This window comes from Schistocerca cancellata, chromosome 9 (genome assembly GCF_023864275.1).
Source record: "Schistocerca cancellata isolate TAMUIC-IGC-003103 chromosome 9, iqSchCanc2.1, whole genome shotgun sequence".
NCBI lineage: Eukaryota > Metazoa > Arthropoda > Insecta > Orthoptera > Acrididae > Schistocerca > Schistocerca cancellata.
This window is the reverse complement of record NC_064634.1, coordinates 26524878-26547964: the sequence shown is the minus strand read 5'-3', so window position 1 is coordinate 26547964 and position 23087 is coordinate 26524878.

Genomic DNA, 23087 nt, shown 5'->3' with positions numbered 1-23087 from the left:
CGTCGAATGGCGCTAGCTGCGCAGTATTTGTGCACCGCCGCCGTCAGTGTCAGCCAGTTTGCCGTGGCATACGGAGCTCCATCGCAGTCTTTAACACTGGTAGCATGCCGCGACAGCGTGGACGTGAACCGTATGTGCAGTTGACGGACTTTGAGCGAGGGCGTATAGTGGGCATGCGGGAGGCCGGGTGGACGTACCGCCGAATTGCTCAACACGTGGGGCGTGAGGTCTCCACAGTACATCGATGTTGTCGCCAGTGGTCGGCGGAAGGTGCACGTGCCCGTCGACCTGGGACCGGACCGCAGCGACGCACGGATGCACGCCAAGACCGTAGGATCCTACGCAGTGCCGTAGGGGACCGCACCGCCACTTCCCAGCAAATTAGGGACACTGTTGCTCCTGGGGTATCGGCGAGGACCATTCGCAACCGTCTCCATGAAGCTGGGCTACGGTCCCGCACACCGTTAGGCCGTCTTCCGCTCACGCCCCAACATCGTGCAGCCCGCCTCCAGTGGTGTCGCGACAGGCGTGAATGGAGGGACGAATGGAGACGTGTCGTCTTCAGCGATGAGAGTCGCTTCTGCCTTGGTGCCAATGATGGTCGTATGCGTGTTTGGCGCCGTGCAGGTGAGCGCCACAATCAGGACTGCATACGACCGAGTCACACAGGGCCAACACCCGGCATCATGGTGTGGGGAGCGATCTCCTACACTGGCCGTACACCACTGGTGATCGTCGAGGGGACACTGAATAGTGCACAGTACATCCAAACCGTCATCGAACCCATCGTTCTACCATTCCTAGACCGGCAAGGGAACTTGCTGTTCCAACAGGACAATGCACGTCCGCATGTAACCCGTGCCACCCAACGTGCTCTAGAAGGTGTAAGTCAACTACCATGGCCAGCAAGATCTCCGGATCTGTCCCCCATTGAGCATGTTTGGGACTGGATGAAGCGTCGTCTCACGCGGTCTGCACGTCCAGCACGAACGCTGGTCCAACTGAGGCGCCAGGTGGAAATGGCATGGCAAGCCGTTCCACAGGACTACATCCAGCATCTCTACGATCGTCTCCATGGGAGAATAGCAACCTGCATTGCTGCGAAAGGTGGATATACACTGTACTAGTGCCGACATTGTGCATGCTCTGTTGCCTGTGTCTACGTGCCTGTGGTTCTGTCAGTGTGATCATGTGATGTATCTGACCCCAGGAATGTGTCAATAAAGTTTCCCCTTGTTGGGACAATGAATTCACGGTGTTCTTATTTCAATTTCCAGGAGTGTAATTTCAAATAGAGCAGATGCGTACAAAGGTTAAGTAATGTGCTGTTGGTCAATAAAGCAAACATTCTCCTCACAGTCCCTAAACACAGTCGTAATAATTCATCAGAAGAGAAATCCATGCCGGTTTTATGCACAAAGGCTGAGCAGTATATGAAAATGCACAAGTAAGCAGTGCATAACCATGCAGTCTTGAAGAAGTAGTATTGCCCTCCCCATGGAAACACAGTGCTGACTCTTCAGATGAAATTTTGAAATGGTATTGTAATGGGCCACAACAGAGCAAACCCACAGCAGTATCAGTCGATGTCTTGAAGAATATTAGTAGTATTGGTGGATCACCACAGAGCACACCCACTATAGTCTTAGTAGAGATTATCATAGTAGTGGGCCACCAAAGGTGCAAGCCTGCTGTAGTCCTTGTAGAGATGGCCAGCAGCCATCCATTGTGACGGTGCAAGTGCACAATGTGACTGTGCAAGTGCACAATCACAATTGAAGAGCCTTGAGGATATTATAGCAAGTGCATGAGCCACCATTGTGTAGTCAGTACTGACACGTATTACAAGTCCCTGAGCCATCACTTGTGCTCTCACTAATTTTTTTAATGTCTTTACAACCAGCAATGCTGTTAACCAGTCCCTTGTTGAATTGTCAACACACGTGAAAGGACTAACACAGTCATGCTGTTAACCAGTCCCTTGTTGAATTGTCAACACACGTGAAAGGACTAACACAGTCATATCATCTCTGAGATTTTATACATATAGTATGACCAACAGACAAATGTGTGCTGTAAAAAAGGCTCCTACTATTTACCTAACTTGGAGAACTGGTGTCTATACAATTACAATTTTACAGCATAAGAATACAATTACAAATGTAAAGAAAACATCATTATAGTAAAGAGCATGATAATACAAATAACATTTGTAGTAATACAGACTTTACAAAAAGAATAGAAATAAGTGTATACATGAGTATTACAGGATTTATGACACAAGTAAATAAATAAAAACTGAGAATATCACTAGAACTTTAACTTGACACATGAATATTAAAGAAAGCATAACATAATAAGTAATGCCTGAACATCTTAATAAAGTAAAGAACATGGTACAAAAACAGAGATTAGGTTTGAGGATAACAGTATTCCTCATCATAGTGAATGCAGCTTAGTATTAGAAGAAAAAAAATCTACCAAATTTATCTTATCGGGTAAACACAAAGAGATAGGAAGAACACAGAGACGCAAGGGTGCACGTAAAAATATTGGAATAATACAAAACGAAAGGACAGGATCTGTTTTAAAGTGTAAATGTGTCAAAGTTTAGGTGTAAATGTAACATTTGATACTGCAGTATTTGTGATGTGCATTTAATACCTCTGTTTCATTTTCTCTTTTTAATAATATCCTTCATTCTCATACCTCCACTATTTTCAACCAAAACTACTTCATTTCCAACCAAAACTTCATTTAATTCTCGCAGACATCTCTTACTTCAACATTTGTTTCCACAAAAAATCTTATCTAAGAATGCTATCTGTATTTATACTTTCAGCTAGGGCTTATACTTCCATACTTTTCTTACCGCATTATTCTTTTCCCAGAAAATCGTACCTAAACCTATTGTCGCTATACCCTACTTACATCCGTTCATTTCCTCTTTCAAAATAATTGTTCCTCATTACACAATACTCTTTGGCCAGATCTTTTCCTTACAGCTTCTCAATGCATTTATTCCCAACTCATCACAACTCATTTTCTTATATAGCGTACCCCCTCTTAATCTAACATAAATCGCATGAACTCAGGTACACAAACTAAAGAACAAGGCAGTGCAGTAGCACAAAATAATTAACACAAACAACGATGACAAAAATGCAGATTGGCAAAGCAAGCAGCAAGGTATCTAAATTAGCAAAGCAAATGCAACATTACAACTAATATAAGGCAATATGCAGTAAACAAGAAAAATAAATCAGTGGTAAAACTGCCTTAGTACAGTAATACAAAGTAAAATTCAATAGGACACTGCCTGACAAATAGCATCAGCAAATGCAGTAACTTATACCTAAACATGACAAAGCACAAGCAGAAAAAATATTACAGTAAAGACAGCAACGCAGATAAGGGAAATATGTGTGTAAGCTTACAGTATCATGTATGCATCTGTGACCATCAAAACTATGCAAAGTGCCAGCACAAGGAACAAGATCTATACTATTCCCATGTGAAATGCAATGGTTCTATGTCACATCTTTACACCACAGCAACTTATGCCATCAAAAAAAATTACCAACTTCTTGAAAAGAAAGTTATATATGCATTTCCTGTTACTAGTCGCTTCTCCTTCTTGTTCTTCTTTCCTTTCCAAGTGCTTTTTTTAAGAATGTGGATCATAAAATTATTATTTAATGGATTTGTTGACAGGAAGTGTCCATGTTAGCATATGTATTAAATTTTATTTCATTAAACCAATTCTGCAGCGCAGCCATAAACCAGATATCAAATTAAATTAGCAAATATGTACAAAGCAAAGCATAAAACCATTATTCAGTAGCCATGTGGCATCTCATGAGTCAGTAGAAATTCTCTCAACTCTCGTAAAGAGACGCTTGTCATAATCAGGTGTGGAAACGTAAGAATTTTTGTCAACAGTTCATAAGCATTTCAGTAAGTAGCATAAAGTGCAAACTCCAAAGTGTAATCGTATGTTTACAAGTAGTAGTGTATGTCGTGTTTGCGGTGTGTTCTACACAGAAATGTCAATAGCGAGGTCTATGACCTCTCTTTTCTACGACTATGCGGGAGTGAAGCGAGCTTCAAAACTGCTGAAGCAGCACCAGTCAAGTTGAAAGGCAACACAATAATGGGTATATTTCAAGGCGGCTAGCTCGCAGACCAGCACAGCATTACAAGATCGTATACAGTACACTCTTTACCAAAATATTTACGACAGCAGTTTCAGCTACAATGACAGTTTCATACAAATAAAAAAATTTCACAGGTTGATAAATTAAAAGAGAAGTGTGTAGAAATGAAATCTCATCAGTAACAGTGTCCAAACATTTCTTTTGGCATTCTGGTCCTCACATTTACATATATACTCACTTTTCATAACTCTTAGAGTACAATTCTTGGTTTCCAACATTCTTTTCGATAAACCTGAGTCCTTAACCCTACTCATTATTCATTGCCTTGTTACACATATACGTATCCGTCAATACTTCTTCAATATTATTATCGTTGGCCCTGCAGCCAGGCGACTCGCGCGAGTTATGGTGTTCTCGTACAGATAAGTAATTTTAGATTATAATAACATTCAGTTCAGTACTGATTACGTGGTAAATAGGTATATTAGTGAGCTTTTAAAGTGTAGTGTTAAAGTTTTATTTTTCTTTATGTAATATAACAGAAAACGCGAAAAGATCGTACAGTCGATTTATGGTTGTATTTTCTGTTTACGTTTTGCAGCAGCAAATCTATAGAATTTTGTTTAATTGTTCTTTGTTCTCTCCAGCATTTTAACTGTAGCGTACCACTTCATTATTTAACTCATATTTCCGGAAAGTAGCGTAAAGTTTGTTTCAGAAACCTTGTACTGTTGTTTTTGTTTACTTACAGTTACGTATAGGCCAAATTTGTGGAATCATATTTTCGTGTTTATCTGTAATTTAACTGACTTATTCTTAATACTCTATTACGTTTATCATGAGTGAAAAGTGCTTGACTTGCTGTAGAATTGTTACGTCGGGGCTCTGGTGTGATGGGTGCTGTAGTTTTTTCCAAGTGGGCGAATGTAGTGGCGTGAAATAGGGGACGTAAATGAGACTCAGTGGTTTTGTAGGATTTGTAGTAGAGGTAGGAAGATACCAGAGCAGGAGGGGAAAATTGCCGCCCTTCAGGCTGAGTTAGACAAGGCCAGGGGAGATCTTGACAGGTTAAGGAGGGAGAAGGGTAAAGAGAGGTGGGAAGTGGCAACAGGCAACAGGAGGAACAGGCCTAGAACTTTGTCTGACAGCTTCGTGGTGAATGCGGAAAACAGATTTGACCTGTTGCTTCAGTTAGAAACTGGGGAGCCTCAAGCAGTTGCAGGTGTAGACAGGGCACAACAAACTTTCAGCAGCAATTGAAAAGTAAGAATGCAGGGAAATCAATAAAGAGAAAGAAAATGTTGTTGTTAGGTAGTTCCCATGGGAGAGGTGTTGGCCAACTTTTGCAGGATGAACTAGGATCAGAATACCAGGTCACCAATTTTTTTAAGCCTAGTGCTGGTCTGGAGCAGGTTACAGAGGCTTTAGGATTACTTTGCAAATATTTCATTAAGGAAGACACCGTGGTTGTAGTGGGTGGGCTAGCTAACAGTACTGACAGAGATCCTAGGCACAGTATAGAGTGTGACCTAGCAAAGATTGCATCAGCATCGAAGCATATTAGTGTTGAGTTTGAATCTGTTCTTGAGCGCCATGACCGACCTCATTTGAACTCTTCTGTCAGGAGTTAATTTGGAGTTGGAACGTCTGCTTATTCAAGGTGCAGGGTCACACACTGGTGGGGTTCCTGTTGATTCTCTTAGTAGGTGGGATTATACTAGACGTGGCCTTCACCTCAACGGGAAAGGGAAGGGTAAACTGGCTGGGAAAAAGCAGGAAAGTTAAAGGGGTGGAGGCACTGTCATGAGTGATAAAATACCAGTCGTCATAAGGTTCAGAAAAGACCTTTTTAGGGTAGGGAGTACAGAAAGAAACCAAGTTTTAGGAAAGGTTAGGATTGAGACAAACCTTCAGTTTGAGAAAGAAACTAAAAAACATAATTCTAGTTTATTACATCAGCGTAAACAGCTGTTGGTTAAGAACTTTCAACAATCATCAGAAAGTTCAACTCTACCCAATTTTAACTCAGTCAATGTGAAATGTCAGCTATCTTGATTGCACCAAAATATTCGAGGACTGAGAAATAAAATTAATGAATTAATTATCTGCATAGATAAATTAGACTCCTCAAACCCAGCTGACATAATCTACCTCTCTGAACTCTGAACACCATGTGACCACTGGTATAGATCTTTTAAGTGTTAACAGGATTTAGGTTAGCATCTCACTTTTGTAGAGCAGAAATGGAAAAAGGAGGAGTTGCCACATTCACCAGGAATTGTCATAAATTTAAGAAGTGGAACAGAAGTAGAATTTCATAAAAATCCTTCGTGATATTAAATCTATATCGAGCACCTGCAGGTAACCTTAATCCGTTCATAAACCACCATGAAGCTGTGCTGGCCCATTTAACAATAAAAAACGAATAAAGAGGGGTTGCTGGAGATTTCAATGTAGATTTCCTTAAAGACTCTGCCAATAACATCTACATCTACATCATACTCCGAAAGCCACCTAATCGTGTGTGGCAGAGGGTACTTTCGGTGCCACTATCTGATCCCTCCAATCCTGTTCCAATCGCGAATAATGTGTGGGAAGAATGATTGTCGGTAGGCCTCTGTATTGGCTCTGATTTCTCGAATTTTCTCCTCGTGGTCAATACGCGATATGTATGTGGGGGAAGTAATACACTCCTGGAAATTGAAATAAGAACACCGTGAATTCATTGTCCCAGGAAGGGGAAACTTTATTGACACATTCCTGGGGTCAGATACATCACATGATCACACTGACAGAACCACAGGCACATAGACACAGGCAACAGAGCATGCACAATGTCGGCACTAGTACAGTGTATATCCACCTTTCGCAGCAATGCAGGCTGCTATTCTCCCATGGAGACGATCGTAGAGATGCTGGATGTAGTCCTGTGGAACGGCTTGCCATGCCATTTCCACCTGGCGCCTCAGTTGGACCAGCGTTCGTGCTGGACGTGCAGACCGCGTGAGACGACGCTTCATCCAGTCCCAAACATGCTCAATGGGGGACAGATCCGGAGATCTTGCTGGCCAGGGTAGTTGACTTACACCTTCTAGAGCACGTTGGGTGGCACGGGATACATGCGGACGTGCATTGTCCTGTTGGAACAGCAAGTTCCCTTGCCGGTCTAGGAATGGTAGAACGATGGGTTCGATGACGGTTTGGATGTACCGTGCACTATTCAGTGTCCCCTCGACGATCACCAGTGATGTACGGCCAGTGTAGGAGATCGCTCCCCACACCATGATGCCGGGTGTTGGCCCTGTGTGCCTCGGTCGTATGCAGTCCTGATTGTGGCGCTCACCTGCATGGCGCCAAACACGCATACGACCATCATTGGCACCAAGGCAGAAGCGACACGTCTCCATTCGTCCCTCCATTCACGCCTGTCGCGACACCACTGGAGGCGGGCTGCACGATGTTGGGGCGTGAGCGGAAGACGGCCTAAAACGGTGTGCGGGACCGTAGCCCAGCTTCATGGAGACGGTTGCGAATGGTCCTCGCCGATACTCCAGGAGCAACAGTGTCCCTAATTTGCTGGGAAGTGGCGGTGCGGTCCCCTACGGCACTACGTAGGATCCTACGGTCTTGGCGTGCATACGTGCGTCGCTGCGGTCCGGTCCCAGGTCGACGGGCACGTGCACCTTTCGCCGACCACTGGCGACAACATCGATGTACTGTGGAGACCTCACGCCCCACGTGTTGAGCAATTCGGCGGTACGTCCACCCGGCCTCCCGCATGCCCACTATACGCCCTCGCTCAAAGTCCGTCAACTGCACATACGGTTCACGTCCACGCTGTCGCGCCATGCTACCAGTGTTAAAGACTGCGATGGAGCTCCGTATGCCACGGCAAACTGGCTGACACTGACGGCGGCAGTGCACAAATGCTGCGCAGCTAGCGCCATTCGACGGCCAACACCGCGGTTCCTGGTGTGTCCGCTGTGCCGTGCGTGTGATCATTGCTTGTACAGCCCTCTCGCAGTGTCCGGAGCAAGTATGGTGGGTCTGACACACCGGTGTCTTCAATCTTCTCAAGGATTTAAAGTCACTTACTCTTGTATAAAAACGTGCGCATTATTCAGGGACACACATTTTCAATAACTTGCCAGCATCCATAAAAAATTTAACAACCAATGAAATTCAGTTTGAGAGAAGCCTAAAGGATTTATTGATGGCCATCTCTTTCTACTCCAGTGATGAATTTCTCAGTAGAACCAACTGATTTTGTGTGTGTGCGTGTGTGTGTGTGTGTGTGTGTGTGTGTGTGTGTGTGTGTGTGTGTGTGTGTGTGTTCATTGTAAATAAGTTTTGTAGTAGTTCTGTTATGTAGTTGTTACCTTATAAATAAAAAAAATTTTGTTAAAATTTTAAATGCAGTGCAATAATGCGATCTTAGTAAATGAGTCTTGTAAAATGATCCTCTCAAGTAGTGTTCATTAAAAAAAGACGATCATTTCACTTGGGACCTGTGGAATGTATATTCGCTTATTTGTTTAGTTGTAAATATTTGTCATGTATTATTGTTTTTCTGACATATCCTACATCCTGGAGGACCTCCTCACTACGTATCAATAGAAATGAAAGTTAATATAATCTAATATTTCATCTTAATAAACACGTAGCATAATTAAATTCCTCATATAGCATCACTGTATTCTACATCTACATCCATACTCCGCAAGCCACCTGACGGTGTGTGGAGGAGGGTACTTTGAGTACCTCTATCGGTTCTCCCTTCTATTCCATTGTCGTATTGTTCGCGGAAAGAAAAATTGTCGGTATGCCTCTGTGTAGGCTCTAATCTCTGTGATTTTATCCTCATAGTCTCTTCGCGAGATATACGTAGGAGGGAGCAATATACTGCTTGACTCCTCGGTGAAGGTATATTCTCGAAACTTCAACAAAAGCCCGTGCCGAACTACTACGCGCCTCTCTTGCAGAGTCTTCCACTGGAGTTTATCTACCATCTCCGTAACGCTTTCGCGATTACTAAATGATCCTGTAACGAAGCGCTCTGCTCTCTGTTGGATCTTCTCTATCTCTTCTATCAACCTGATCTGGTACAGATCCCACACCGGTGAGCAGTATTCAAGCAGTGGGCGAACAAGTGTACTGTAACCTACTTCCTTTGTTTTCGGACTGCATTTCCTTAGGATTCTTCCAATGAATCTCAGTCTGGCATCTGCTTTACCGACGATTAATTTTATATGATCATTCCATTTTAAATCACTCCTAATGCTACTCCCAGATAATTTATGGAATTAACTGCTTCCAGTTGCTGACCTGCTATATTGTAGCTAAATGGTTAAGGATCCTTCATTCCATGTATTTGCAGCACATTACACTTGTCTACATTTAGATTCAATTGTCATTCGCTGCACCATGAGTCAATTCGTCGCAGATCCTCCTGCATTTCAGTACAGTTTTCCACTGTTAAAACCTCTCGATATACTACAGCATCATCCGCAAAAAGTCTCAGAGAACTTCCGATGTTATCCACAAGGTCATTTGTACATATTGTGAGTAGCAACGGTCCTACGACACTCCCCTGCGGCACACCTGAAATCACTCTTACTTCGGAAGACTTCTCTCCATTGATAATGACATGCTGCGCTCTGTTATCTAGGAATTCTTCAATCCAATCACACAATTGGTCTGATAGTCCATATGCTCTTACTTTGTTCATTAAACGACTGTGGGGAACTGTATCGAACGCCTTGCGGAAGTCAAGAAACACGGCATCTACCTGGGAACCCGTGTCTATGGCCCTCTGAATCTCGTGGATGAATAGCGTAAGCTGCGTTTCACCCGATCGACTTTTTCGAAACCCGTGCTGATTCCTACAGAGTAGATTTCTAGTCTCCAGAAAAATCATTGTACTCGAACATAATACGTGTTCCAAAATTCTACAACTGATCGACGTTAGAGATATAGGTCTATAGTTCTGCACATCTGTTCGACGTCCCTTCTTGAAAACGGGGATGACCTGTGCCCTTTTCCAATCCTTTGCAACGCTACGCTCTTCTAGAGACCTACGGTACACGGCTGGAAGAAGGGGGGCAAGTTCCTCCGCGTACTCTGCGTAAAATCCAACTGGTATCCCATCAGGTCCAGCGGCCTTTCCTCTTTTGAGCGATTTTAATTGTTTTTCTATCCCTCTGTCATCTATTTCGATATCTACCATTTTGTCATCTGTGCGACAATCTAGAGAAGGAACTACAGTGCAGTCTTCCTCTGTGAAACAGCTTTGGAAAGAGACATTTAGTATCTCGGGCTTTAGTCTGTCATCCTCTGTTTCAGTACCATTTTGGTCACAGAGTGCCTGGACATTTTGTTTTGATCCACCTACCGCTTTGACATAAGACCAAAATTTCTTAGAATATTCTGCCAAGTCAGTACATAGAACTTTACTTTCGAATACATTGAACGTCTCTCGCATAGCCCTCCTCACACTACATTTCGCTTCGTGTAATTTTTGTTTGTCTGCAAGGTTTTGGCTATGTTTATGTTTGCTGTAAAGTTCCCTTTGCTTCCGCAGCAGTTTTCTAACTCGGTTGTTGTACCACGGTGGCTCTTTTCCATCTCTTATTATCTTGCTTGGCACATACTCATCTAATGCATATTGTACGATGGTTTTGAAATTTGTCCACTGATCCTCAACACTATCTGTACTTGAGATAAAACTTTTGTGTTGAGCCTTCAAGTCCTCTGAAATCTGCTTTTTGTCACTTTTCCTAAACAGAAAAATCCTCCTACCTTTTTTAGTATTTCTATTTACAGCTGAAATCATCGATGCAGTAACTGCTTTATGATCGCTGATTCCCTGTTCTGCGTTAACTGTTTCAAATACTTCGGGTCTGTTTGTCACCAGAAGGTCTAAAATGTTAACGCCACGAGTCTGTTCTCTGTTTGACTGCTCAAGGTAGTTTTCAGATAATTCACTTAAAAAAGTATCACTGGATTCTTTGTCCCTGCCACCCGTTATAAACGTTTGAGTCTCCTAGTCCATATCTCGAAAAATTAAAATCTCCAACCAGAACTATAACATGGTCGGGAAATCTACTGGATATACACTCCTGGAAATTGAAATAAGAACACCGTGAATTCATTGTCCCAGGAAGGGGAAACTTTATTGACACATTCCTGGGGTCAGATACATCACATGATCACACTGACAGAACCACAGGCACATAGACACAGGCAACAGAGCATGCACAATGTCGGCACTAGTACAGTGTATATCCACCTTTCGCAACAATGCAGGCTGCTATTCTCCCATGGAGACGATCGTAGAGATGCTGGATGTAGTCCTGTGGAACGGCTTGCCATGCCATTTCCACCTGGCGCCTCAGTTGGACCAGCGTTCGTGCTGGACGTGCAGACCGCGTGAGTCGACGCTTCATCCAGTCCCAAACATGCTCAATGGGGGACAGATCCGGAGATCTTGCTGGCCAGGGTAGTTGACTTACACCTTCTAGAGCACGTTGGGTGGCACGGGATACATGCGGACGTGCATTGTCCTGTTGGAACAGCAAGTTCCCTTGCCGGTCTAGGAATGGTAGAACGATGGGTTCGATGACGGTTTGGATGTACCGTGCACTATTCAGTGTCCCCTTGACGATCACCGGTGGTGTACGGCCAGTGTAGGAGATCGCTCCCCACACCATGATGCCGGGTGTTGGCCCTGTGTGCCTCGGTCGTATGCAGTCCTGATTGTGGCGCTCACCTGCACGGCGCCAAACACGCATACGACCATCATTGGCACCAAGGCAGAAGCGACTCTCATCGCTGAAGACGACACGTCTCCATTCGTCCCTCCATTCACGCCTGTCGCGACACCACTGGAGGCGGGCTGCACGATGTTGGGGCGTGAGCGGAAGACGGCCTAACGGTGTGCGGGACCGTAGCCCAGCTTCATGGAGACGGTTGCGAATGGTCCTCGCCGATACCCCAGGAGCAACAGTGTCCCTAATTTGCTGGGAAGTGGCGGTGTGGTCCCCTACGGCACTGCGTAGGATCCTACGGTCTTGGCGTGCATCCGTGCGTCGCTGCGGTCCGGTCCCAGGTCGACGGGCACGTGCACCTTCCCCCGACCACTGGCGACAACATCGATGTACTGTGGAGACCTCACGCCCCACGTGTTGAGCAATTCGGCGGTACGTCCACCCGGCCTCCCGCATGCCCACTATACGCCCTCGCTCAAAGTCCGTCAACTGCACATACGGTTCACGTCCACGCCGTCGCGGCATGCTACCAGTGTTAAAGACTGCGATGGAGCTCCGTATGCCACGGCAAACTGGCTGACACTGACGGCGGCGGTGCACAAATGCTGCGCAGCTAGCGCCATTCGACGGCCAACACCGCGGTTCCTGGTGTGTCCGCTGTGCCGTGCGTGTGATCATTGCTTGTACAGCCCTCTCGCAGTGTCCGGAGCAAGTATGGTGGGTCTGACACACTGGTGTCAATGTGTTCTTTTTTCCATTTCCAGGAGTGTATTTTCCAAATGTTCCTTCAGATTTTCTGCCACAACAGCTGCTGAGCCAGGGGACCTATAGAGACATCCAATTACCATGTTTGAGCCTGCTTTAACCGTGACCTTCACCATAATTATTTCACATTACGGATCTCCGCCAATTTCCTTCGATACTATTGCACTTTTTATCGCTATAAACACGCCTCCCCCTTCACTGTCCAGCCTGTCTCTGCGGTATACATTCCAATCATAACCGTAGCTCTACGTCATAATTCACGTCGTCGTCGTAATAATACACTATGGGGCATTAAAATTGCTACACCACGAAAATGACGTGCTACAGACGCGAAATTTAACCGACAGGAAGAAGATGCTGCAAATGATTAGCTTTTCACAGCATTCACACAAGGTTGGCACCGGTGGCGACACCTACAACGTGTTGACATGAGGAAAGTTTCCAACAGATTTCTCATACTCAGACAGCAGTTGACAGGCATTGCCTCGTGAAACGTTGTTGTGATGCCTCGTGTAAGGAGGAGAAATGCGTACCATCACGTTTCCGATTTTGATAAAGATCGGATTGTAGCTATCGCGATTGCGGTTTATCGTATCGCGACATTGTTCCTCGCGTTGGTCGAGATCCAATGACTGTTAGCAGAATATGGAATCGGTGGGTTCAGGAGGGTAATACGGAACGCCGTGCTGGATCCCAACGGCCTCGCATCACTAGCAGTCGAGATGACAGGCATCCTATCCGCATGGCTGTAAAGGATCGTGCAGCCACGTCTCGATCTCTGAGTCAACAGATGGGGACGTTGGCAAGACAACAACCATCTGCACGAACAGTTCGGCGACGTTTGTAGCAGCATGGACTATCAGCTCGGAGACCGTGGCTGCAGTTACCCTTGACGCTGCATCACAGACAGGAGCGCCTGCGATGGTGTACTCGACAACGAACCTGGGTGCACGAATGTCAAAAAGTCAGTTTCTCGGATGAATCCTGGTTCTGTTTACAGCATCATGATGGTCGCATCCATGTTCGGCGACATCGCGGTGAACGCACATTGGAAGCGTGTATTCGTCATCGCCATACTGGCGTATCACCCGGCGTGATGGTATGGGGTGCCATTGGTTACAGGTCACGGTCACCTCTTGTTCGCATTGACGGCACTTTGAACAGTGGACGTTACATTTCAGATGTGTTACGACCCGTGGCTCTACCCTTCATTCGATCCCTGCGAAACCCTGCATTTCAGCAGGATAACGCACGACCGCATGTTGCAGATCCTGTACAGGCCTTTCTGGATACATAAAATGTTCGACTGCTGCCCTGGGCAGCACATTCTCCGGATCTCTCACCAATTGAAAACGTCTGGTCAATGGTGGTCGAGCAACTGGCTCGTCACAATACGCCAGTCATATCGTGTTGAAGCTGCATGGGCAGGTGTACCTACACACGCCATCCAAGTTCTGTTTGACTCGATGCCCAGGCGTATCAAGGCCGTTTTACGGCCAGACGTGGTTGTTCTGGGTACTGACTTCTCAAGATCTATGCACCCAAATTGCGTGAAAATGTAATCACATGTCAGTTCTAGTATAATATATTTGTCCAATGAATACCAGTTTATCATCTGCATTTCTTCTTGGTGTAGCAATTTTAATGGCCAGTAGTGTAACATCATAACACATCAATCAAATCTCAAAATCGTCGTAGCTTCCTTCAATAATCTCAAAACCTGTGAAAATAACGCTCTATACTCGTTTCAGTAGTGTCATCTACCTCAAATGTACTTCAAAAAATCCTGATCCTATACAATACACATCACTCAAAGTTCTCACAGTATCACAGTGGTTCCGAAAATATATGTGAACAGTTCACAGAATGCAGACAAAATACAATTTCATACATGCAAAGTAATCCAACTGTGTAATTACGTAGACATGTATCAGTGACGTAGTACAAAGTTCATTTCTCTCTGTTAAATGACCAGATAGCTGTGTAATTCTGTGTTAGAGAAATAAGGTACCGATGTGTAAAACTGTATAAGCAAGTACCATATTAGCTAGGTGCATGCATAGTACACAAAGTGGGCGTACCCCCTTGAGGGATAATGTAATTATACCTCAGATCTTATAGACTAAAACTGCGGAATGAAATGTATCACCGAAAAACTTCTCTATATCATAGTAGTTAAAAAATACTTCTAGTAATGTTTCAGTTACAAAAAGGAATCACTTAAATACGTGTCACGTAAGACTAAACCGTACTTCTTGCTGTAAGAAAATTTCTGTCATCGCTTAACGATAAAAATGTGCCAAGTGTCGTGGTTATCGTCGTTCCTCAGCAAAGTTCTCCAGAAATCAATGTACTTACCTTGTCATATACAAAAGTAAAGTGCTATGACTATAAATATCGTAGTTATTACATTCATTGCCGTGACCATGAAAATACTGTACTGTAACATATGTTGTGTTACGAAAATAACTGTCTCATTGTAGCCATGCCACAAAAGTTATTCCTAAAACGTGTTTTACTTTACAGAAGAGCTTAGAAAAACTAGCAGACATAAAAGAGATACAGCGTAAAAGCAATAACGAAAATTGTGTGACTCATTAGTAGCGTCGTAATATAATCGTGTAGCTGTCAAACAAACTAAATACTGTGTCATATGTGAATTCTAATATTGAAAATGACAAGAGAAAACGTACATAAATGGTTTTACATGAGAAATGTGGTGTAATCCTTTAAATTTCTTAATACGCAGAGTTTCAGCTTCAACGCAATTATCATGTGTTATACGTCGGATCTTGTAAGGTCCATTGTAAACCAGAAAATTTTTGTGACCCAAATGTTTCTTCTTATGTGACAACGAATCGGCTTTAACAAGAACTTTTTGATCGATGTGTAGCTTCTTTGCATTTGTCTTACCGTTTAGTATTCTCCTTTTGTCTGCAACAGAATTTATATTTTTCATAGCCAAATCAATTATGTGTTTATGTCGAAGTTTACGTGTACTGGGAAAATGTACGAGGTCTCTGATTCTGTTCGGTGGTTCCTCATTTCTCAGTACAAGTAGTAGTAGTATGGTATTCTGCCTTACGGCTGGTCTTGTCATGGGTTTAGCCTCTTCCACTTTTGTCTGCCCATAGCCAGTCTTTTCATTTCTGAATATTTGTCTCTTTTGATATTGTCCAGCATTTGATATCTTCTTTTTCCTCTTCCCCTTTTTCCCTCCACTATTCCTTCTATTCCTTCCTTCAATAAACAGTCTCTCCCCAAACAATGTCCAATTCAGTTCCGTTTTCTCTTTCTGATGACTTTCAGCATGTTTCTCTCTTCTCCAACTCTTGTTAATACTTCATCATTTCGTACTCGGTCTTCCCATTTCACTTTTTCCATTCTTCTACATCTTCACATCTCTAGTGCCTCCAATCTTCTTTTATCCTCCTTTCTCAATGTCTAGGTCACCGCAGCATACAGTGCAACGCTCCAGATGTAACATTTGGCAAGTCTTTTCCTCAGATCTTTGTTTAGTGGTCCGCAAAGTAATTTCTGCTTCCTTCTTTTGCCATTGCAATTCTTTTCCTAATTTCTGTTGAGAAATACATATCGTCCATTATTACACTTCCCAAGTAATTGAAGTTATTCACATGCTCTATTTCCTCTCCCCCTATTTTCATACGGCATTCTCTCCCCTTTACACCAACTACCACGCTTTTCGTTTTCTTCTTGTTAGACTTCATTCCATATTCTTCTAATTTTGTGTTTAGATCATCTAACATTTGTTACATCTCTCTTGCACTCTCTGCCATCTCAACCATGTCGTCTGCAAATCTTATTCACTCCACTCTCCGACCCCCTATACAAACTCCTCTCCTTCCATCAAAACTTTCATTAATAATTTCCTCCAGATAGATATTGAACAGTGTTGTTGATAAACAACAACCTTGTCTTACACCTCTTCCCAGTTCAGTTTCTTCATTTATCACACCTCCTATTCTTACTCGTGCTCTCTGGTTCAAATATAAATTTCTAATTAGCCATCTATCCCTCTAGTCAACTCCATGTTTCCTTAGGATTTCCATCAGTTTGTCCGTTTATCCCATCTGACACAGTCAAAAGGCTTCTCAAGATCAGTGAACACAACATACGCTTTGCTTTTCTTCTCCATGTACCTCTCCCCTATCACTCTCAGTAGCCCAATGGCATCTCTAGTTCCCACTCCTCGCCTGAAACCAAATTGTTGATCCCCTACTAAGCAATCCAGCTTTCCATGCAGCCTTCTGCTGAGCGTCCTCAGCAAGGCTTTGGCTGCATGCGGTATCAGGCTCACTGTTCTATCTTCCTCACACCTTTTTTGCTGTTTTTTATATAGGTATTAAGATCTCTCTGTAAAGTCCTTTGGCCATTTTCCTGTCATATATATTAGATTATATAATTCAATCAACTCCCTTTTCCCTTCTTTCTCCAATGACTTTAACAGTTCCGCAGGAATCTCATCAGTTCCCATTGCCTTTCCGTTTTTTAACTGCTTCATAGATGCTTCAGTCTCACTAGTTAGTATTGCATTTCCTTTGTCATCATCTGCAACTTTATCTTCTTCTTCTATCCCAAGCTCTTCTTCACTTGGCCGACTGTCTGCAACGTTTAGCCATTTTATATATTCTTCCCATCTTCTCATTATTTCTTGGGGTTCACTCATCATTTTGTCGTCTGTTGCCTCTACTTCCTTTAGTCCATCGTTGTTACTCTTTTCCCTGAATGTCATCAAATCCATTGCTTCTTTCTACATCAAAACATACTTTCCTTCTTTCTGTAATTTCTCTATCTTGTCACAATTTTCTGTCAGCCATTTCTCCTTTGCTTTTTCTGTCTCCCTTCATAGTTCATTATTTAACCTCCTGTAGTTGTGCTTCCCTTCTTCTGTGTTTACAGTTTTCCATTTCTTGCGCTCATCCATCTTGGTTATCATATCTGGTGTTACCCATTCTTTCTTTACTTTTTTCCTCTCCTTGAGAAAAAAAAGCTGCGCTTTTGATCCCATTTTTAAAACGATCCCATCTGCCATCTGTGAATTCCGTTTCCTGTCCTTGCATCACGATTTCACAATATGCATTCTCTAATTTTTCACAGTTGCCTTTGTCTTTTAGTTTCTCAAAGTTAATGTGCACCCATTTCTGTCCTTTCCAGGTCCTTTTCAATTTAACTAGAAACTCAGCTACTACTAATATATGATCTGAATAAATATTTGCCCCTTGATAGCTTTTGACAGTCTTTAGGCATTTCGGTATCTTTGTTGTATCATTATGTAATCAATTTGATATCTTTTCTTGTCAAATCGAGATATCCAAGTATACCGTCGTCTTTTGTGGTTATCAAATAGAGTATTTCCAACTACCATGAAATTTTCATTGCAGTATTCCTACAATCTTTGCCCTCTGTCATTTCTTTCTCCCAGTCCAAATTTTCCCGAAGCTTTTCGTTCTGGTCCTTCACCAACTACCGCATTTCAATCACCTATTATAACAATACATGCATTTCTCTCTCTCTCTCTCTCTGCTAAGTTTTCTATCTTCTCATAACATTCTTCTACCTCTTCATCTGAATGATTACTTGTTGGCATATAGACCTAGATGACAACTAAGTCTTACTTTTTCCTTTTCAGTCTCATCATCATTATTTTTCCATTAACATATTCAACCTTGATAACCTTATCCTTCAGTCTTTTATCTATCAAAATTCCAACCCCATCCATTCCATCTTTATCTTCTCCTGAATAGTACAATCGGAAGTCGGCACTTTCTAGTTCTCCGCAACCACCCCATCTCACCTCACACATTCTGAGTACATCCAATTTGTTTCTTGGCATTTTCTAATTTCCCATCCTATAGAAGGATTAAAACATTCCAATCCCAATCCACAATAAGTCTTCCTTCTTCTTCTCTTTCCTTCCTTTTCTATTTGTCCTAATCTCTGGAGTCCTCGTTGTATTCCCCTCCCAGAGATCCAATTGAGGGGAAGCTTTACCTCCAGAATATTCTGCAAAGAGGTCCATCCCATGAACGACTAGGGAAGCAATTCCAGTGGTGGTTTCCCGTTGCCCTCCACTGTCCTCTACATCCTGTCGGCTCGCTGACCCAGTTTTCCGCTGGGGTTGGTTAACCAACCTTCCACTGGGTTGCTCAGATTAGCAGGGTCACCACGTGTGGATAGGATTGTGGAGAACTGAGATGAGAGAGGCTAAGAGAACTCTCTTTTTGAGTTCTTATATTCGCATCTCACCCCCATTTTTAGCCAGAGTCGCAAGGTTGTAGCAGCGCCTTCCACAGGTCATCCCAGTACAAGTATAGGTCGTAAAGCAGTGGAGTCATGAGGCATTTCATTCAGTAAATTCTGAAATAAGCTTTTTTAATTTAATTCGTAATGCGTTCAGACGAGTTACAATGTGGACTGTACAATGAAATAAAAACAGAAGCTTCCTGGCAGATTAAAAACTGTGTGCCGGACCGAGACTCGAACTCGGGACCTTTGCCTTCTCTGTAGAGTGAAAATTTCATTCCACAAATAATTCTATACCGAAGCGTGCTTGACCAAATAGTAGATCAGAATTGTGATCCGTTATCTGAAATGATCTTGTCAACGTGCCCAACTTCATGTAAGAAATTTTCAGCAAAGGCGTTCGATACACAACGTCCAGTGGCTTTACGTAACGGTGTGAAAGAAATAAATTTTGATGTAGGTTCAACAGGGACGAAAACGTACGAAAATCCATTCAATGTTTTAACAAGGAGTCCCAGAAGATCAACCGCAGCTAATTCTTTTAATCTAGTAGGAATAATAGGAAACAATGGAGCACGATGTGAGATGGTAGACGGTTTAGCTTTTTGACAAAGTTTGCAAATAGACAGAACTCTCCTAATTCCCTTTTCCATGTTGTTAAAATAACAAGTCGTCCGAAGTATATGATAACATTTTCGTGGACCAAAATGTGCGTAGCTGAAATGAATGAGCTTATTAAGAAAATCGTCAGGAATACAAAGTACCCATAGCTTGTCGTCAACAATGCAACGTTTGAAGACTATGTTATTTCTGATAATAATGACGAATTTGTGTGTGTGTCTTTTCATGGCATTTACTTTTAATATCTTTTCAAATCAGGTCCTTGTCTTGCTCATAAGCAATGTCCTTTAAAGATGCAGTGACGAAGTTTTCAAAAACTACATTTAGAATGTAAAGAATACTCGAATTTTTCTCAAGGTTAGCTTCTGTGTTGCTTTTCTCAAAGCCGGCCGGTGAATTTCACAGTGCGTCTGCATCCATGTTTTCCGTGCCAGGAATGTAGACTATTGTGAAGCGGAATTCTTGCAAAAATAATGCCCAACGTTTCAGCCTGTCATGATTTAATTTTGATGACATAAGAAATTGCAGAGCTCGATGATCACTATAAACTTTTACATGTTGCCAAAAATAAAACCGAAATTTGTCAATTGCCTTCGTCAAACATAGGTTGTATTTCCGTTCTAACACGGTCCCTATAATGTGTCGGAATTAAGTACGATCTGACGCAAAACTTTATATGCTCACGAATACGAAATTTGTACTGAAATCCTATAATTTTTCCTGTTTTGTGAGTAAAAACTGTGGAATGTGAATTTAAGATGTCAAAAAGGTCCTGCCTATAAGTGTCATTACAGTTCTCAATTGTTTGAATTTTTCCCTGAATTAAAACGTTAGTATCTAATACCTCATCAATATCATCCCTGTCAGTACTTGCAAAGTGATCATTAGTGCCAAATTCCGTCGAAACATCCAAACTGTGATCTGACAAAAGGTAAAGCCGACTGATTTCCTCGTCATGATTTGGAAGCCAATCTTCAAATTTCATAGCCATCTAAACTTATTTCAGTGTCGTGAAAGTTTAAAATTGATTTATACTCATTCAAAAAATTTGCACCTAATGTAATCTCCGTCGACAATAATGGAACAATAAGACAATCCATAATAAATCTGTGGCTTTGACAAAAGAATTCTAAGTTAGTTTGTTGGCGTACACCTACACTTTTCCAAATATTGCACCTTGTAATTTAATTTTACGTAAAGTAATGGTGGGACAACCGTTCGATTTGTTGCATTTACTAAAAGCTGTTTCACTAATGACCGAAATAGGGCTGCCGGAGTCAAGTACTGCCGTAAATTTTGTTGTGATGTGAATTCCACGATATGTAGTGCACTATTGTTCTATGTAATGTCATGTTCCTGGAATAAAATATCCCTGATGTCTTCCATTCTCCCATAATTGATAGCCTTGGCAGCTACGTCGTCAGACTCATGAGTACGTTTTGTAAATGCCTGCGGGGCGAGTCATTGTCCATTACCTCTTTGGTGTCGCGCGTCGTTACTGGGATTTGTAGGTCTAATTTCTACAATTTCAACTTGTCGAGGGGGCGCTGCCCTATTCGAATCACGCCATTCTGATTAAATTCAGGTCTGTTGTCATGAATATAGCATCTGTCGTCTTGTCGATAATTTCTGTAGTTTCTTTCTTGTCGATTGGTTGGTGGAGAATTTCTCCCAAAATTGTAATTATGGGGTGGACTGTTGCGTCTGAAGTCATTTTGTCTCCCTTGATAATAATTACTCTGGTTCCCATATTGTCTATTTCTAACGGTTGTCTCTGTCATTGTCATTACTACAGAAATGTTATCTGTCTTTGTAATTATTGTTATTCTGCCAATGGTTGTAATACGGGTGGTGTCTGTTTTCGTCGCGATTTGCGTTATAACAGTAGACTTGTCCTGTACGGTTATTGTTTCTGTCGTCACAAAATTGTGATGGATGTTTTCCGGTTTTCGCACCATGCGATTGTCATTGTCGATTTACAGCTTTTCAGGAAAAGCTTCGATATCATCTTTACAACGTCCAGCAAAAATAATATGTGTTCAGGCAATTTAACTAAACAAATGCAAATAAGTTCCGGGGGGATGTACTGGTTTGACAAATACTGATTCTTGTGTAACATATCTTCAAAGTATTGTACAGGGCTGGAAAATTCAGTGTGTTCGAAATGCTTCATCATTATAATACTGTGTTTTACTCGATGTTGTGTAGACAGAGACCAATATGCAGAAAGGAAGGCATGATAAAAATCTCCTTCACTGTGACAATCGTGAATAACCGATCGCATTCTTAGAGCTGGCTCATTTTCTACATAGCTACACATAAATTCTGATCTATGCTCTAATGACCACTTAGGAGGAAAGGAATGAGAAAATTGATGAATACAAGCTTGTGGATCTATGTCACTACTAGAATTCTTGAATGTTTTAAATTTAAGAGTTGTGATAAAACGATTATGGTCAAAGACATCGTGTCGGCGAGTCGCAAATCGGTCATTCTTACGTCGTGTCGGCGGTTCTATCTCAAGGCTCGGTGCACCCTGCCGACTCCTTTTAAGATCTCCGAAAGACCATGTATTATTACCGTGTGACTTTTCCGTACTTCTAAATCACTCTTCCCGTGTCGGAGTCCAAGTATCCTCTGAAATATGTAATTCTTGTATCACCTGTGCCAACTGATCTTGTACTTCCCGTATTTCTCTTTAGTGTTGCGTATTAATTTGTTTCTCTGTTTAAATTTCCTAATTTCCTTATACTCCTCTGTGTCAGTAAACGCTACCAGTATTTTATCATTCAGATCATCATCTACCTTCATAGATAAATTTGTTAACCGATCCGAAAGTTCGGCTACTTTTCCCGATAATGTACTGATTTCCTCTGTATGTTTTTCTCAGCCAATTTTCAGAGTGTCCATTTGTGTCGTAATCGTATCTACTGTATCCTTTTAAGTTTTCCTGATTTTTTACAATCGTATCGGTAGATGCAACAGAGTCAGTTTTAGTCTGTAAGGTGTGATTTTCGTGTGCAATGGTCTGCAGTTCTTTTATTGCTGCTTCATAGTTCTGTAACGTGTCTTCATGCCGTGAAAAAATTGGCTGAAAATGCTCACAAATTTGTGTATTTACGTCTCCAGAAATGTTTTCATATTTCGATTAGATTTTTGTATCTCAGTGGTTAAATCTTCGCGTGTTTCTTCAAGTGTTTGTTTAGTTTCGTCAATTGTGTCTAACTTTTGAAGTTGTTGCTGTGTTTGTTCCTGATTTAGTTCCACTGTGTCTAACGTTTGAAGTTTTTTTGTCTGCTTGTTCAAATTTTTGACTAAATAGCAATGTTTTCATATTTCGATTAGATTTTTGTCTGCAATAACAATGCATTAGTGACCGAAACATGTTTCTTTGTGTTTTTCGTCAGTGCATTTGCACCGGCAATATTCGTATTTTAAAAAGCAAAGAGTGTGTTTTGACTTTATTGAGAAAAGTGTATTGATGCAAAACCTGAAGCTACGATATTTGCAAGAC